The sequence below is a fragment of the Gymnogyps californianus genome, chromosome 7, assembly GCF_018139145.2.
Source record: "Gymnogyps californianus isolate 813 chromosome 7, ASM1813914v2, whole genome shotgun sequence".
Taxonomy (NCBI): domain Eukaryota; kingdom Metazoa; phylum Chordata; class Aves; order Accipitriformes; family Cathartidae; genus Gymnogyps; species Gymnogyps californianus.
This window is the reverse complement of record NC_059477.1, coordinates 37,147,784-37,161,167: the sequence shown is the minus strand read 5'-3', so window position 1 is coordinate 37,161,167 and position 13,384 is coordinate 37,147,784.

Genomic DNA, 13,384 nt, shown 5'->3' with positions numbered 1-13,384 from the left:
CTCATCTAGCGTCTGGGTATGGGAGCCTGAACTCCCCCCCAGCAGCCCCAAGAGCAGCACTGATTAAAAGAAGAGGCAGCACAAGAGGGCGAGAAAAAGAGTCCTCGCTGTCCTACAGCCAGCTGAGTGCCACCTCCCTTCATCGCACACAGTTTGGCTTTGATTCTCTTCCTCGAGACTTTAGTTTTCCTCATAATCTTTATGGAGGACTAGATATACTTAAAAGATGTGTAGGAAATGAATATGGAGTGAACACGTAGGAAATAATACATGAAATAAACCTGCTTTTCTCAATTTGAGTAGAAAAGCTGAAGTAAGAGACCGAGAAGCAGCAACAGGAAAATAAAAGCACAAATGTGGAACATGAAGGAGCTTGGAACTCAAAGCAACCTGTTTTAGGCTGGTTTTTAGCCCAGATCACTTGTTGTTTCTTCTTGTTTCTGCTATTTGTGATCCTCTTGTTACAGGGATCTCGCCTGCTTTGTGGGGCTCAAAGAAAGAAAACTGGTACCCAAGTGCTGAGAGTAGTGGAAGCGCTAAGCCAGTTCTTGCTTATAGATGACTGGCTCAGCCTAAGAAGGGAATAACAAAGCCACATGAATGACAGCTTGGATCAAGTTCATAATGACCTGGTTTGTATAGGCCAGGTGTTATGTAGATCGGAGCTTGTTATTGTGCACAATTTTGGCAAGCCTTGTGATGCAACAGCCAGTTCCAGCAGAGCTGGGCAGAAAGCCACGGACTAGAGGCAGGTCTGTCTTCAGCAAGATGGGCGAAGAAGCCGTCTTTTCCTGTACTCGGTACCTTGGGGATGTGAACCAACCTGCCTGCACAGCATCTGGAATAAAGCTTATAAAGGAACAGAGAACAGTTTCAAAACATGGAATTCCAGGCTTAAAAAGGAAGAGGAAGGCTTGCATAAAAACACGTCGCCAAGTTTATTGTCTGTTTCTTAGGGAGCAAAAATTCAGAGCAAAACGGTACGAGATAACAAGCCTCCCACTACAGTGTTAATGGAAAGTGAGCAAACTGTGTTACAAAATGTCCCTATTGATATATTCTGCATTTGTTAGGAAGTCTTTCATAATACTGTATCAATTTTTATGTTATCTAAAAATAGTTACTAGAGTAATGCGGATGAAGAGCTATCGAAATTGGGGCTCACCTGTGATTTGTTTTCTCACTCTTTACCATTAAGATACACATACTATGATTTGTTATTTAAGCTAGTTGGGCTTAAAGTTTATTCTTTCTTTAGATGGCCATTTTTTAGAAAGAGGAAGATACCAAAAAAACAAATCAAGGAAAGTATCTTGGGTGCAATTTTTGTAATAATAATTAATGTTGAACTTTCAGGAAATCTGAATGCTTTTCACCATTACTCAGTATTTATTCCTGTGCCCAAAGCTAATAAAAGGGACTGTACAAATCAGATCAAAGCCAGTTAGGTGAATTGATCAGGTTTCTATTTTTTGCTATAGTGAAGACTTTTTAAGCGTGATGGTAGTGATGTTTTTCCACCGTACCACAAAAGCTAGTACAACTCAGGAGAAGGGAAAAAAAAAGGGAAAAAAAGAAAAAACTGAACTATGTCAGTTACCAGGGTACTATAACTGCAAATTAATGACAGCTTTTTCCATATATGAAGTATGGCATTTTTACTGTAGTATTATCAGCTTTCATACTGAAGTCAATGGCAGCATAGAAAAGCAGCAGAAAGCCAAGCAGATAATGAATGCCTGCCACAATGGATTTGCAGCCGAAAGGCACAGCTTTAGGTAAGTGGTACATACAGGACAGGCACAAAGTAGGTGTGGTTAGTTGGGCTTTAATGCTCCATGGAAAGGTGGGTGACGAGGAGTTTCTTGACTCTCTCATTGTTCCAGAACTTACACCGAGGTTTAGAAGTTATTTTTAATAGTCTATTATAAGCTGGGATCATGAGAACCTGAAAAAAGAAATTATCCTCTCATCCTTAGGGGCAGTGCCTCAGAAATCGATGCTAATGAACAGACTGCAGCATACGGAAGCTTGCATTTCCCCTGCTGCACCAATTTTGTGCATTCACAAGGGACACTGCAAGTGCCATCATGTGTAATTAGAAACAGGGAGGGGGAAAAAAGGATATCATTCATTCACACTTCTCATGGTGTCATTTCTTTGTGGCAGATTTAACAGAGATTAAACAGGCATTCAGTTTAATACTAGTCCTATTAAGGACCAAACATAATTTATTTTTAATTATGGAGTTATCAAGACACCAGCATAATTGATGGCAGTCCTGTTGTGAACATATCCTTAGGTGATGACTTCTTTAGTAGCAGAAGAAACGCATACAGGCAGGATATTTATCTTTACTAACATTCTAGTTAGAGTATACCTCTGTGAATAGTTACAGCCAGTCTTAATGTCGGGTCCAAACCCACCACCCAGCAGTGAGTACAATACCCCAAATCCCAATGTGCATCCCTGCCCGAACCTGAAATAACTGCTGAACCAGGATTTGAAATCAATCCTCCCTGCGGCGCGGAGTTCTCCGGACACACAGAGGTTGGTCGGCACACCAGCCCCCTCTTCTCCACAAGCCATCTGTCCCTTCCTATTCTTCTCCACCCAAGTTCTGCTCTTTGTGTCCCATGAATGGTGGCAAGTGTTTCCTAAGGGACGTGTCTCCTCTTTACATGACTTTATTATACACCACTGTTCAAGGCACAGGTAGCAGAGGGTGTAAATTGCAAATCAGACCTAAATATCAGTGGAGATTTAACCCTGTTGCATCACCCGGTGGCTCCCTAGCCACCTTATGGAGACTCGCTCTCGCTCATCCCTCCTGTTCCCACTCCCCACTGCATACCGTACCACAGGAGACTACAGATGTTGCATATTATACAGGAAAAAAAAACCAAACCCTAGAGCAATCGAAGAGCTTTTCTGATAATGGGAGTGAAAGTAGAAAATTTCCTCCATGGCTGACTGGTCTTGGCCAGCTTCTTTTGCAGACACGTCAGCAACCCAAGGGTTCAAGGAGGACTGGGGTCTGCTTTCTGTACCTAGCAAGCACCGTGACAAACAACAGCCGTGCGGCCAGAGCTGTCCCTTAACGAAAGGGAAAATCTTTCCAAGTGCAATCTAACTTCTACAAAAAGAAGAAAAACGTTTGAACGTTTACATTATTCGGACTCCAGATGCAGTCGGGAAGAGTGGATTTGCGTAGAGGATCACTGGTTGTTATAAAATAATTATAGTACATTATCATTTAGACTTAAGAACCGATGTCCTACATTCCTTCCACCAAAGGAGAGCATTAACTATTTGCACTCTAGATCCTTTTGGGACACATCCTCTGTCTGTACATCTGCTAAGACAACTATATCAGCACTGGTATATGAAGACCAGAAAACACTACCTGCCTCCTGCAGACTTTATCTTTTCAAGGGCTTTTTTCATTGTCACCAACCCTGGAATCATTTGTCCTGTTCAGATTTCAAGATCATCTTGAGTGTTATTTTTGAGGATGCAGGATCAGACCTTTTGATGCCAATGATGAGTTGAAGAAGGAGGAATATTTATCAAATAAATAATCACTACAAATTATAGCACAGACCAGAACTACTGCAAAAGACCAATTATCTTCTTGGCTAGAGCCCCTGGAGTTTAAAAATGTGATACCCTTGTTACTGTTCAAGGAAACACGATGGTTGTATTGGTGTGTAAGAGAAAGTCCTTTTTAAGTAAGTACCACGGCGTGCAGGTTAAAGAAAAACATGAGTAGGCTGCAGCACGAAGCAATGCATCTGCCACCTATTCACCAGCCATGGCAGGGTAAGAAAAGCTTCAATGGAGGCACTTCACAAGCTATTAACCTTTCCTGATTGGAGTCCTGCTTTACAGAAAGAGCAGCAAGTATCTACTCGAAGAAGGGCTTCCCTGCAAATAGTAACCGGCAATAATTTAGCAGCTGGGGAACCTGTCAAGTGTTAGGGTTTTTGTCTTCCGAGATACTGCTTATGTAGTAGCAAAAGTGGTAATAAGAGATAAAGAAGGCTCACGCTAGTGACTAATTATAAGATTTGAAATCTATCGATGACTGTGGAGTAGAAAACTAAAATTCAAGATACTTTCTTATAATTTTGGTTTTGCTTTGGGTTTTTTTGCTCTTTTTTAGTGCTTCTGTTCCACTGCTTTACTTAAGTGTTGAATCCAAGGTAAGGGATTTGCTCAACACAATCAATAATGGCATTCTGATGCTGATGTTAAATTGACTTGCTATTTTTAACGTGCTGCTTAGTTATTGCCTGTCATCCTTTGTCACACCTTGGGGCTCTGCAGATACGTATCATCATAGGAGATTCCCAAGAAGGGCTTTGCCTCAAGGAGGTTGAATCCTGTCGCACACTTCTGAGCATCCACGCAAGAGATTAAGGGTACCTCCAAACATGTCAGTGGTGGTAAGAAGTTTTTGCATGTAGACAGCTGTCTGCAGAAATTTGGTTTGACCCAGCCACACTCCTAATGAACAGCTTTCACTTACTACCGTACTTACTGGATTTGGCTGTCTTTATCTCGTGAATATTTTACAAAGCCAGTACACGTAAGTATTTCTAACACTAGAAAAAAATCTGCCTTAATAATACTACAGAATACCTTGCTACAATTTATTATTTAAATGAACTGTTATTAAATTCCCTGTCAACATGAAATAGGAAAGTGTTCACACTATAGATGGCTGCAATTTTTAAGACAAAAAAAAAAAAATTAAAATTCCAGAACAGAAATAGGATGAAGGAATGAACACAAATTCAGTCAACAGCTTAATATTCAGCCATGTTTTTCAGAAGATTTCTCTGAGTTCTCTTGCACTAAAAAAAAGCAGAAGCAGTCATCACTTTTTGCCTAAAGAACCAAAGATGAGAGGGATGTTCAACTCAGCTAAGAGCCTTCCCTTCATACCAGGTCTCTCTCCTTCTCCGGGGGCTCCTTGTTTAGTGCCTAAACATCACAGCGCTCTTCAGAATTTGTACGCATCTTGTGTACTTTTGCAAATCATTTAGGAATGCCTGAGTATATGTCCTATCTGTCTGTACACACAAACACAATAAATACATTCTACACAATTTTCCATCACCTTACCAAGCTTTTCATAGCTTTCTAAAATTGCACTTTTCTGCATTTGTGAATATAAAATAACGTATTAAATTTAACCGGTTTCCAATAGTAAGGATTCAATTCAAACATCATTCATATCTATGTAAGTGGGATATATGTAGAAAAGAGCTAAACTGAAGTTCAAGAACAGCCACAAAACAAGTTTGAAACTATTTTTGTTGCATTTTTTTAAAGAAGATTTAAACATTTTAAAATCATCCCCTACTTTTTTCTTCTTGTGTATTTAAGGGTGATAGTGAATTTGTCTGATGCTTCCAGTCAAGCCAGGGGTTCAGGTTCATTTCTCCTGAAGGCTTGCTTACTATGCACATCACTTTCCTATCCAGGCTGTCCTGCCAGAGAAACGTATTACAGCCCACGCGCTTGTATTTGCAGCCTCCTAACAACATTTAGGAATTAGTTCAGTGTATCCGCTCCTCTCTTCTCTGCCACGTTTCTCCTGTTAAGGCTCCAGATCAGTGTCATTTCACAAATCAGGTAATCTGTGGAGCAAGTCATTGACACCTTCTCCCACTTTAATAATTCACAAAGCCATCCTGTGCAGTGTACCCAGGAGCATCAGCAGGATAGGGAGTAATGCACCCAAACCTTTCTAAAAGCAACGATTGTGTGCTGTAGCGTGCCCTAATATTACTGACTGATTAAGGCAGCTGTTACTAACTTTTAAAATGTTTTCCTCCCTCTGAAATCCTCATCTATTTATTTCTTTCTCTGCTCTGTAGTGATTTGTTTTCCACTCTGGATGCTTATAAAAGAAGCTGAAACAGTTTACTTGAAGCATGGTCTTACTAACTGCTAAGTTTCATTTTTGAGTGACATTTGTGTTTTGGTTTTTTTTTTAACAAAAATATTTTTAAAAGACACGTTGTAGTCCTAGGAGCTATATACATATGCTGAGATAGCCCTTTTGCTATAGCCTTGCTTTTCAGCACCATATCAGATGTATTTACTAAGCAATGTCTTGGTTTTTTCAGCTGCCAAGAAACAATATAACTATTGTAGGCAAAGTCTCATTGCTTCCTAAGGACATAACTAACTGCTGGTGGAACTCTCTGAACTTTATATTAGTCTGTGTTGAAGCGCTGCAAGATTAGTTATAATTAACTGTCATCATGTCATTTTTCTCGCAACCACTCAGATTAAAAAAAAAAAACAAAACCAACACCCTAGCAGCAATCACGATTAAAATGTCTCTATTTGTTTCCTATCCCAAACTCCATTTTTAACTCACAGAGCTTGCAAGCTCTTCTCCACACACCCCTCAGCTTTCACACAGATACTTGTGCCTTGTCTACCACACATAAAAATAAGCATTTTTAACAGCAGCTAAAGAGTTAGTTGTACAGAAGGTGTAAGAAGCTTAAGACAAATATTTAATATAAGTGCTTCCTTACTAAACCATTTACACTCCCTGGTGTAAAAGTTTTGTGGATACCTATTGCTGATTTATTCATTTATTTTACTTCAAGGAGCCTGTTAGACCCTGTAGGCGCACATTCAAAAATAATTTAAAAGGACATGAATTCATCAGTGAGCCAGCGACAACTAATGGTAATTCACTAGTTGAACCTGTGCCAACTAAAAATAACATAAAACTACCTACAGCTCGGGTTTCTCCTCGTTTAGGATAGGTCTATAAGCTCTGCAGCAGCATCTTGAGAGTCAACAGAACTTGTATCTCCCACCTATATGATAGGCGATAACTTTCGCCTAACATATCACCTACGATATGATAGATTTCAGAATACAAAGCCCTTGTTGACAACAGTTAATATAAAGATATACTTAAATCAAGTGACTGTGAGTGATCACTAGCTGTGAATGTTAAGAGACAAAAAGTTGTCACTCTTGTGTAGGTCATCCCAAAACCTTAGTATTTACAATTCTCATGTGAACAGATTTTATTTAATCAGGGGGGGAAACGGATGGCGTTGCAAAAATTAATGCAATATTAATTAAATTAATATTTTATTTTAGAATAATCTACTTTCAGTTAAAAATCATGCTCTAATATTCCTAAGTCAGTGATTCGGGGGAATTAGGAGAGGAATGGGCACGCAGGAGGGCAGGGCTCTCGTGCTCTCCCTGAATAACATCTCCATTGCTGCCAGCAAAGACAGAATACTAGACAGACCACTGGTCTGATCCAGTAAGACAGCTCTTATGTTGTGTTAAGAACCAGGAAATACGAGCAGATACTACCCTAAGTGAAAAAGATTTATACTTCTTTCAAAGATCCAAACTGATGGAGGTTTTTCTCCCACTACTTCTTTGGCCCACTCTCCCACCTTAAAAAAAAAAAAAAAAGCTTTCATAATAAAGACTGTGGTGTATTCGGAGTCATCCGTTTTCTTGAACTACATCTAGAGTCTCCACTGTAGGAGGCTGCCATGCCTCAAGGTAGCAACTGTTGCTGCTTTTTATAAAAAGGCCGGACCAAGTAAGAGGGAGTCGCAGAAGGGTCGTAACACACTAGTTTCATGTAACTCTTAGCTGTAGCTGATAACTGAAACGCTCTGTGTAAGGTGTAAGGATTTCACTGGCTTGTCTTGGAGGAAGCTTCTACCAAAGTCGAGGTTTTATTTTGCGAAACGGGCAGGTAAGCCATACCATACACAAGCAACTTCATTTCTTTGTGATCAGCTCTGGGAAATGGCTTAGTACCCTCTCCCATTTATGCAGCACAAGCCTTTCTTCACCAGTCTGAAGGGCAAACCAGTCGCTTTCTGCAGTCTCTCTACAACCTTGTAAAACTCATTACTAGGGAAATTTACACAACTAAAAGATGATTTAAACAACATTTAATACAAGATTCAATGCAGAAATATTTTAACTGGATGTGAAGAAGTGGGGAAACGATACATTTACTCACCTTTTGTGCTGTACTTCTGCATTTACCTTTACTGAGTAGATGAGGTAATATACCTCAGTGATTGATAATCTGTTGTTCTGTAGCTAAACGACATTTGCAACACGCACGTTAAGGTAGTTTCTGAACAAAGACCCACCAGATCAAAGTATAGCTGCATGCATTGGGCAAAGCAGCTGAGGAGGTTAACCAATGCTACTGCTGCCACTCTGCTTTACACGAGGTACATAAATGCATTTAAATCCTCATGCACTTCCAGGACATGGAAAGGCATAGCACAGCTCTAATACCACGTGCCTGGGTGGATTATCAGCAGTGGATCTGATCCCAGCATTTTAAAGGAGGAACACCTAGAACCTGCCTTTTATGCTCAAACCAAAGCTGTAAAAAGTTTCATCTATCAATAGAGAGAGGACAACGGAGTCAAAACTACTGTTCACTGAAACATGAACAAGAGAAACTTTACTATATAATTAAATCACAGTAGCAACTGATGAGGAATTTCATACCTGGAATAAAATAATTGCTCACAAAAGTCACCAAAGGAAAACTGACATGGTGGATTGTTCCCAGCTGCTGTGGAGAAGTAATGGCTTTCTTTACCATGTCAGACATTTTCTGTAGATGACTGCATGCCTCCATGACTCCCTCAGACCTACGTCTGGTCTTCAGAAATCCTTCAAAATCAACTTTGTATGTTTTGAGGTATTGATTCAGTTAAAAAAAGTGTTTGTTCCTTGATAACTACTTTTCCCATCTAACACTTCAGGTTGCCAGCACTTGCAGGAAGCTCCAAACTTGTTTTTATACCTTCAAACACTCCCAGTTGCCAGACAAGTTTTAGAGCAGCCTCCCCCCATTCTGTGTCTCCTGTTGTTCATCTATGAAACCCTGTAACCAGCTACGGATTGCGGGAGGTCTGACTTGCTTTACCATGGCAAGGGAGTAAGACAGCAATAGCAAATGAGACGCTATACTATTGCACTTTGAAATAGGTGAATCACAACAATCCACCAACTTCTTTTCTTTTCCACTTTACATTATTTCTGGATATAATACAAGAGCGTCTAATGAATTCAGAACTTTTTTCTTTTTAGTTTGTACCTAGAATTACATAAGCCCAAATGAAAATAAATCAGAGGAAACTCAGTGCTTCCCTAACTCTTAAAAAGGGCAGCCTGTCTTAAATGGATTGAAGTTTTAGAGAAAATCTGAGAGTCATGTGCTGATTTCATTCTGTCATTCTCAAGAGAAAACACTATCAGGAGAAAGGGAATGGGAAGAGGAACTCACAAGCTATTCAGTTTAACTTAGTCCCCAGACACTAGCAGAGTTTCATTTGCAGAGGACCAAAATAGAATTTTTTTCCTGGGTCATTAAATGTTACTCTAAATTCATTCATGCTCCTCTTAGCAGGCAGATCGAGTCCATATGATTGCCAGCAAGTGCCCATAATTTGATTGATGTCTTCTCACCCATCTAGAAATCTGAAAAGAATCCTTGTAAATGATTGATTAAATATTTGATTCCTAGCAGCAAAAGGAATGAAAAAAAACCTACAGGGGTACATAAATGGCAAGCCCACTGGGTTAGGTCCTGAGGTAGCTGGAAGTCCACTGCCTTTCCTGAGCAAAGCAGAGCAAAGGTAGTTTTAAAGTTTCACTTGTGCTCACAGCCACGGTGGCAGTGAGAAGGCATTTTGACCCCTGGCACAGTAAATTATTTCCAGATCTGACAAGCACCAGAGAACATTTCACAGCCTGGGATCACTGTAGGACTGGCTGCAGCGGCTAGTACACAGGCTAGGACCTCTGCACACCCAGTGATGAACTCCCTGGGTACCTAGGGAGGCAGAAGGGGACCTTAATATGGGGCAGGAACCCATCTCTAGGCTTAGAAACAAGGATTTCAGTGATATATTCCTAGTGAAAGCTAAATTCTTAACCATGGCAGTGATCAAAGAGTGGTCACTCGCTCGTTTTGAGGAGTTAGTTGCACCCGTGCATTTGAATAGAAGGATGGTGGTTATTTAATGCAGAGTCTTTTTAAAAGCAAATCAAGAAAAGACAGAAAAAATGAAGACTAATAAGACAACTTCAGAAGACCACTTTTTCTATAAATGATTTATTAGAAATGAAATAAACTGGAAACTAGGATTCACAATCTCCCAACCAATCATCCATTTCATGTAAAGTTGCTGTCTTAACCTGCCAAAAGAAATCAAGTGTAAAAATGTAATGAAAGAAATGGCACCTTCCTCCTGGACTTAAAGATAGTGTTTAGCTTTAAAAGTATAATCTAAAAATAAGCACTGCTGCTCACTACTCTCATGGTATACTCAGATTCATTCTTCTTCATTTAATAGGAAATAGATCTAATATCCATTTGTCATCCAGTAAATCTGTTAGCCAGTGGAAACACACAATTTTAATACTTGTAAAAAATATTTCTTTGCAATAAGGAAGCAAAAGACATCTGGCAATTAACTAACATGCACAATTTCTGTCTTCTTAGATTGGCCTTATTTCTACATCGCCAGCATTGCATGTGTCAAACAACCTCAGTTTGAGGCAAAACAATTGTTAAAATGAAACTGTGAAATAACATATACTTACAGGAACAGGCAATTTCAGCTTCTGTGCCAAAAAGATGACACAATTAATGGTCTAATTATAGCATATTTATAAACCTTGCACTAAATCCCATTTCCTTATGTGAGTGATACCTTTGAAGTTAACGTGACTCAATTATCTGCTCTGTGAGCAGTGGTTGCACAAGGTTTTTAGTTGCAACATACCTGGAAGGTGAAGAGTGACCATCCTCTCAAGTGGTAAATGCCAGACATTTATTGGTCTGAACATCAATAATTCTGAGAACTCTTCCTTGAACTGTATTCAACAGTATCTGAGGACTTCCTTGCAATGAGTAATAGCTACTAGAGATTCAACACAGCTAGAATATTCAGAAACCTTCCTTCCCTCTATGAAAATGTTTCAATGCATGCACTTTCTCCAGAGTTTAAAGTTGAACTGCCAAGCATTTAAGGACCTAATGCTGAAGAAGATTGCATAGTGTGCTGCTTGAGTTATATGCATACAAAAATTTAAGTAATAGAAAAGATATGCTATTAGAAATTCATAGGTTGAAGGGAAGAAAAACTTCAGTTTTTGACAGTGATATTATTACTGTGCCAAAGGTAGTAGCTCAGACCTGAACACTGATCCTCGGAGAGCTAACTCTCCTGTTGGCATTCACTTCATAAATAATCCTGCAGAACAACCAGGCACATCTTGTCCCATAAAAACAACGATGATCGTTCGCATTTAGATCTTTCCAGGCAGGAAAGAAAGGAGAGAGGAAACCTCATTTATATCAGGTAGCTTCTCTGCTACTCCTAACTTAGGCATGCATTGTTCATTTGAAACATGTAGGAATGCAAACAGAAGGTAGGGCTAAAAATGGACAGTGTACATTGCTGCATTGCTGCCTGGGAAACTCTCCAAAAAAACCCTAAATCTGTACTAGGCTGTCTGCATCCTGTCGTCCAGGTAAAAGGAGGAAAAAAAAAAAAAAATCACCTTCTGCCCTTCAGACAGTTCTGGAAATGGTCATGGGTCATATGAAAGAGCCTGACTTCTCAGCTGTCTGACAGAGTGCAAATTCAGCTGCTGTCTTCTGCAGTGGAAGAGAGAGGAGGAGATAATGCCATAGCAGGACATTCTTTAAAAACTTCTTTTTGCTCCCATATATGTCACAATTGCACAGATTCTTCTTCTGCAAAGCGTTAGCTCACAAAGACAGGCTAGTCAGCCAAAAAAAAAAAAAAGGGAATTAGACCTCAGACTTCTTGTAACTATAGTGATCAATACAAGCTAATAATTAATCAAGGCCTATCATCCCAAAAGTAGATTCGCACTTAGTAAAAGGTTAACTGGAAAATATACAGCATACTGTGGCCCAAAAATTCCTTATAGTTAATCAGTTTGTTACATTTCAGACTGTACCATGACAGTCCACAAATCAAGTGAAGGCCAAAATCACTCTGACCTAATTGCAGGCTTTGGCAGTGGCAAAAAGTCGACAGTCGCATCCCAATAAAACAAAAGCAGGATTGGCCAGAAATGCACTTTCCCACCTTGAAGCTTGTCTTATGATCATATCCAAGAGAAAACATTAGAAATAATGATATATTATTTCTATTCGTTTTCTTAGAGTTTGCACTTCAGCACTTTACTTGCATGTAAAGTCACGTTGAGGGTGATAACATTTTTCTCTGAAGCATCTCTTTTGTAAAGTGAGCTTTACAAGTGAGTTCAGATACTAAATATTTGTCTACAGGAAAGAAAGGCTTTCCACCAGAGTAGACCTACCTTACAGTATAATCTTCATCTAATAAAGCCGTATTAGATCAAACAGTACTTGATGTTCTGGCAGCAAACTAATTTTGGTATCATAGCTAGAAATAAACTGGAAGAAATCTTTGCATAGGATTAAATCATATACAAATAATGTCTGTACCTACTTGAAAGATTAAGTTTAAATACTGTTTAGAGTAAAAACAAATTGTTGAGACATGTTTAAGTGCTCTAGCCAGATGAATCACAGTATGCCCAGAACTCCCACTAAATATATTTTATCCAAAGAGCTGCATGGATAAAACTGACAGAAAAATATGCTGCTAAAACTGATCACATCAGTTGTTTCCCAACACCGATCACGCCTCCTCACTGCATCCTGAAGACGTATCTTGGACCACTAAATTCCTCTTCAATACTCGCCTTCAAGTACCTGTCCTACTTCAGAACTGACGGCATGTTATTTTTAAATTAATTAAAAGGATCATTTAGGAGAAATTTTTGTCTAATTCTGTAAAGTCCCTGTGGACTTCATCAGGAATGCTAAAAGCTTGAATTCCTGGACCCAAGGTGGGTTTTGTCATCAAAACTTTAGCCACCTGCCACAGCAGTCAGCAGCTGGTGGCCATCACCTTCGCCTGGGCGGTCGCCGATCAGCTGCCCAGGAGCAAGGGCTTCACCCCGGCGAGTGCCCCGGCCACCGCCAGCAAACTGCTCCGGGGCAGGGGGCTGCAACGTCATGCCAGAAAGGGAAAACACAAATCCCTTGAAGTCACAACACTTATTTTGCAAAGCAGAATTTTTTATTCTACTTTCCAGCTAAATTAAGGAAAGAGCGACTGGGACAGGAGTATATAAGGATGAAAATAAGGGCTTCTGGTTATTGTCCAGCTTCTGTTGTCATATTGGGGTATGAACAGAATCTTTGTGCCTGCACCAGAGCACACTGTAACCCCAGGTGCAATTAATGATATTGGGTTTTATTCCTTCAAGG